This window comes from Cicer arietinum, chromosome 4 (genome assembly GCF_000331145.2).
Source record: "Cicer arietinum cultivar CDC Frontier isolate Library 1 chromosome 4, Cicar.CDCFrontier_v2.0, whole genome shotgun sequence".
Classification (NCBI taxonomy): domain Eukaryota; kingdom Viridiplantae; phylum Streptophyta; class Magnoliopsida; order Fabales; family Fabaceae; genus Cicer; species Cicer arietinum.
In genome coordinates this window covers 32,355,728-32,361,260 of record NC_021163.2, presented here as the reverse complement: position 1 = coordinate 32,361,260, position 5,533 = coordinate 32,355,728, and positions in this window count along the sequence as shown.

Here is a 5,533-nt window from a genome sequence, read left to right as displayed (position 1 = left end):
TAATTTATTTGCAATTATTTGTATTTGATGTATACTTATAATTGTTTGACAATTAATATTTTGCAACCGAATTTTTATAAATTTTAAATTTCAATTTTGAAACCAAAATGTTAATGATTATGATTACTCAATTAATATTAATTTAAGAAATAATGTTTGTAAATTAAAATTATAATATATCCGATTTAAAGTTAAAAAAAATTAAAATTACCACAAAGATCGATTATTAAAATGATAGTGAGAGAAAAAAATAATATTTGTATTTGATTTTTTACTTTGAATATTGGTAAATATATATAATATATAAATATTTAGAAATGATGGACAAAGTCATTTCTCTTTGAATTTTGGTTAGTTTTATTTTACTGAAACTAATTATATTTAATTTGTTGTTTTATAGTTTTAATTGATATGAAATTAAAGTAATTCATTTACAATTATTTGTATTTGATGTATACTTGTAATTGTTTAACAATTTAATAGTTTGTAACTGAATTGTTATAAATTTTAGATTTCGGTTTAGAAATCAAAATATTAATGATTATGATTACTCAATTAATATTAATAATAGTTTGAATGTTTGTAAATTATTAACATTCTAATATATCCGACTTAAAGTAAAAAAAATTCACCATTACCACAAATATCGATAAGTAAAATGATCGAGTGAGAGAACAAACAATATTTGTATTTAATTTTCTACTTTGAATATTGGTAAATATATATAGTATATATAAATATTTATAAATTATTGACAAAATTATGTCTTTTTGAATCTTGATCAATTTAATTTTATTGAAACTAAATAAATTTAATTTTTTATTTTATAGTGTTAATTGACATGAAATTAAAGTAATTCATTTACAATTATTTGTATTTAATGTATACCTAAAATTGTTTGGCAATTAATATTTCGTACCCGAATTGCTATAAATTTTGAATTTTGGTTTTGAAACCAAAATATTAATCATTATGATTACTCTATTTAATATTAATAATAGTTTGATTTTTGTAAATTAAATTTTTAATTTCTCCAATTTTAAAATAAAAAATTTCACATTATCACAAAAGATTGATGATTACAATTTTAATTTCACTAAATTTTTATCAATTAAATAATATATTTATAATTAAATGCTATTTTTTATTTTAATTTTCCTTATTATAATGATAATTTGAATATTAAAAAATAAATGAAAAATTAAGTATTGCATAAAATTAAATTATTTTTTAATAGGAGTTATTTTTGGTACCTATCAACATAACTATAATTCAATCGCACAAATAATTAGTTAAAACTTTTAAATACTTCAAATTGATTTAAAGTATAAGCAAATCTTTAATCTTTAATAAAATAAATTTTAAACTCTTGATGAAATATATTCAATAATTTTTTTTTACAACAACTTCTCATGATTGCAATTAAAACATCGTACTAATAAAACTAATAAATTTAGACTACGCTACAATATAATTTAGCATTAATATTTTTTAAAAATAAAAAATATTCAATAGTCAATCATATTTTTATATTTTTACATCTTATTTTTGGGTTTGTATTTTACATTTTATTTCATCAAATGAATACAAGTACTATGTTGAAAAATAAATTGACAATCAAAGTACAATGAGTCAAACAATTGTCATATATAATAAGTTATCATTACAATTTTATAAAATATTTTAAAAATTAAATTAGATGATTGTGATAAACATGATTTTCCCTCATTTTAATTTTCTTAATCATATTCAATTATTACAAATCAATAAAGTAATATTATAAGATAACTATATTTATAATACATAAAATTGAATTTTGGTTTTGAAACCAAAATATTAATCATTATGATTACTCTATTTAATATTAATAATCGTTTGAATTTTTGTAAATTAAAATTTTAATTTCTCCAATTTTAAAATATAAAATTTCACAATTATCACAAAAGATTGATGATTACAATTTTAATTTCACTAAATTTTTATCAATTAAATTATATATTTATAATTGAATGTTATTTTTTATTTTAATTTTCCTTATTATAATGATAATTTGAATATTAAAAAATAAATGAAAAATTAAGTATTGCATAAAATTAAATTATTTTTTAATAGAAATTATTTTTGGTACCTATCAACATAACTATAATTCAATCGCACAAATAATTAGTTAAAACTTTTAAATACTTAAAATTGATTTAAAGTATAAGCAAATCTTTAATCTTTAATAAAATAAATTTTAAACTCTTGATGAAATATATTCAATAATTTTTTTTTACAACAACTTCTCATGCTCGCAATTAAAACATCGTACTAATAAAACTAATAAATTTAGACTACGCTACAATATAATTTAGCATTAATATTTTTTAAAAATAAAAAATATTAAATAGCCAATCATATTTTTAAATTTTTACATCTTATTTTTGGGTTTGTATTTTACATTTTATTTCATCAAATGAATACAAGTACTATGTTGAAAAATAAATTGACAATCAAAGTACAATGAGTCAAACAATTGTCATATATAATAAGTTATCATTCCAATTTTACAAAATATTTTAAAAATTAAATTAGATGATTGTGATAAACATGATTTTCCCTCATTTTAATTTTCTTAATCATATTCAATTATTACAAATCAATAAAGTAATATTATAAGATGACTATATTTATAATACATAAAATTGAATTTTGGTTTTGAAACCAAAATATTAATCATTATGATTACTCTATTTAATATTAATAATAGTTTGAATTTTTGTAAATTAAAATTTTAATTTCTCCGATTTTAAAATAAAAAATTTTACAATTATCACAAAAGATTGATGATTACAATTTTAATTTCACTAAATTTTTATCAATTAAATTATATATTTATAATTGAATGTTAATTTTTATTTTAATTTTCCTTATTATAATGATAATTTGAATATTAAAAAATAAATGAAAAATTAAGTATTGCATAAAATTAAATTATTTTTTAATAGAAATTATTTTTGGTACCTATCAACATAACTATAATTCAGTCGCACAAATAATTAGTTAAAACTTTTAAATACTTAAAATTGATTTCAAGTATAAGCAAATATTTAATCTTTAATAAAATAAATTTTAAACTCTTGATGAAATATATTCAATAATTTTTTTTACAACTTCTCATGCTTGCAATTAAAACATCATACTAATAAAACTAATAAATTTAGACTACGCTACAATATAATTTAACATTAATATTTTTTTAAAATAAAAAATATTAAATAGTCAATCATATTTTTAAATTTTTACATCTTATTTTTGGGTTTGTATTTTACATTTTATTTCATCAAATGAATACAAGTACTATGTTGAAAAATAAATTGACAATCAAAGTACAATGAGTCAAACAGTTGTCATATATAATAAGTTATCATTCCAATATTACAAAATATTTTAAAAATTAAATTAGATGATTGTGATAAACATGATTTTCCCTCATTTTAATTTTCTTAATCATATTCCATTATTACAAATCAATAAAATAATATTATAAGATAACTATATTTATAATACATAAAATTGAATTTTGGTTTTGAAACCAAAATATTAATCATTATGATTACTCTATTTAATATTAATAATAGTTTGAATTTTTGTAAATTAAAATTTTAATTTCTCCAATTTTAAAATAAAAAATTTCAGAATTATCACAAAAGATTGATGATTACAATTTTAATTTCATTAAATTTTTATCAATTAAATTATATATTTATAGTTGAATTTTATTTTTTTTTTAATTTTCCTTATTATAATGATAATTTGAATATTAAAAATAAATGAAAAATTAAGTATTGCATAAAATTAAATTATTTTTGTAATAGAAATTATTTTTGTTACCTATCAACATAACAATAATTCAATCGCACAAATAATTAGTTAAAATTTTTAAATACTTAAAATTGATTTAAAGTATAAGCAAATCTTTAATAAAATAAATTTTAAACTCTTGATGAAATATATTCAATAATTTTTTTTAACAACAACTTCTCATGCTCGCAATTAAAACATCGTACTAATAAATTTAGACTACGCTACAATATAATTTAGCATTAATATTTTTTTAAAATAAAAAATATTAAATAGTCAATCATATTTTTAAATTTTTACATCTTATTTTTGAGTTTGTATTTTACATTTTATTTCATCAAATGAATACAAGTACTATGTTGAAAAATAAATTGACAATCAAAGTACAATGAGTCAAACAATTGTAATATATAATAAGTTATCATTCCAATTTTACAAAATATTTTAAAAATTAAATTAGATGATTGTGATAAACATGATTTTCCCTCATTTTAATTTTCTTAATCATATTCAATTATTCAAACCAATAAAGTAATATTATAAGATAACTATATTTATAATACATAAAATATTTTATAATATAAAAATATTTATTCTATTGATAAAATTAATTTATAACTTATTTTATAATAAATTTATAAATTATTTTATAATATTATTAGTCATTTACCAATGGTAATAATTTATATTATTAGTCATTAAATTCAATTGAAAAAAACCTTCTAATCACTTATAATCGACATAAATACTCTTTATGAGGAGTAATGATTTTATACGTTCAAAATTCAATTACTCATTAATGTCAATTCATTTATAGCTACTTTCAATTTATGTTAATTCAATTTTTTAGTAATATTTTATAAAATAAAAATATATATTCTATTTGACAGAAAATACCCAAATTATCATTAAATGTTCTACAATATAATTCAACATTAACATTTTATTTTAAAATAAAAAATATTAAATAGTCAATTATATTTTTAAATGTTTACATCTTATTGTTGGGTTTGTATTTTACATTTTATTTCATCAAATAAATACAAGTACCATTATATGTTGAAAAATAAATTGATAATCAAAGTACAATGAGTCAAACAATTATCCTATATAATAAGTTATCATACGAATTTTACAACATATTTTAAAAATTAAATTAAATGATTGTGATAAACATGATTTTCCCTCATTTTAATTTTCCTAATCATATTCAATTATTACGAATCAATAAAGTAATATTATAAGATAGCTATATTTATAATACATAAAATATTACTTATAAAACTTATAAAATTATAAAATTATTTTACAATTATTTATAATAAATTTATAAATTATTTTATAATATTATTAGTCATTTACCAATGGTAATAATTTATATTTTTAGTCATTAAATTCAATTGAAAAAAACATCTAATCACTCATAATTGACATAAATACTCATTATCTAATCCTCCTTTCATGAACAATTATATTATTCCATAGTAATGATTCTATACGTTACAAATTTAATTACTCATTAAAGTCAATTCATTTATAGTTACTTTCAATTTATGTCAATCCATTTTTGTAGTAATACTTTATAAAATAAAAATATATATTCTATTTGATAGAAAATACACAAATTCATTAAAAATAATCATAAAATACGAATATATAAAAAATTATTAAAAAAATTATTTCCAATTAT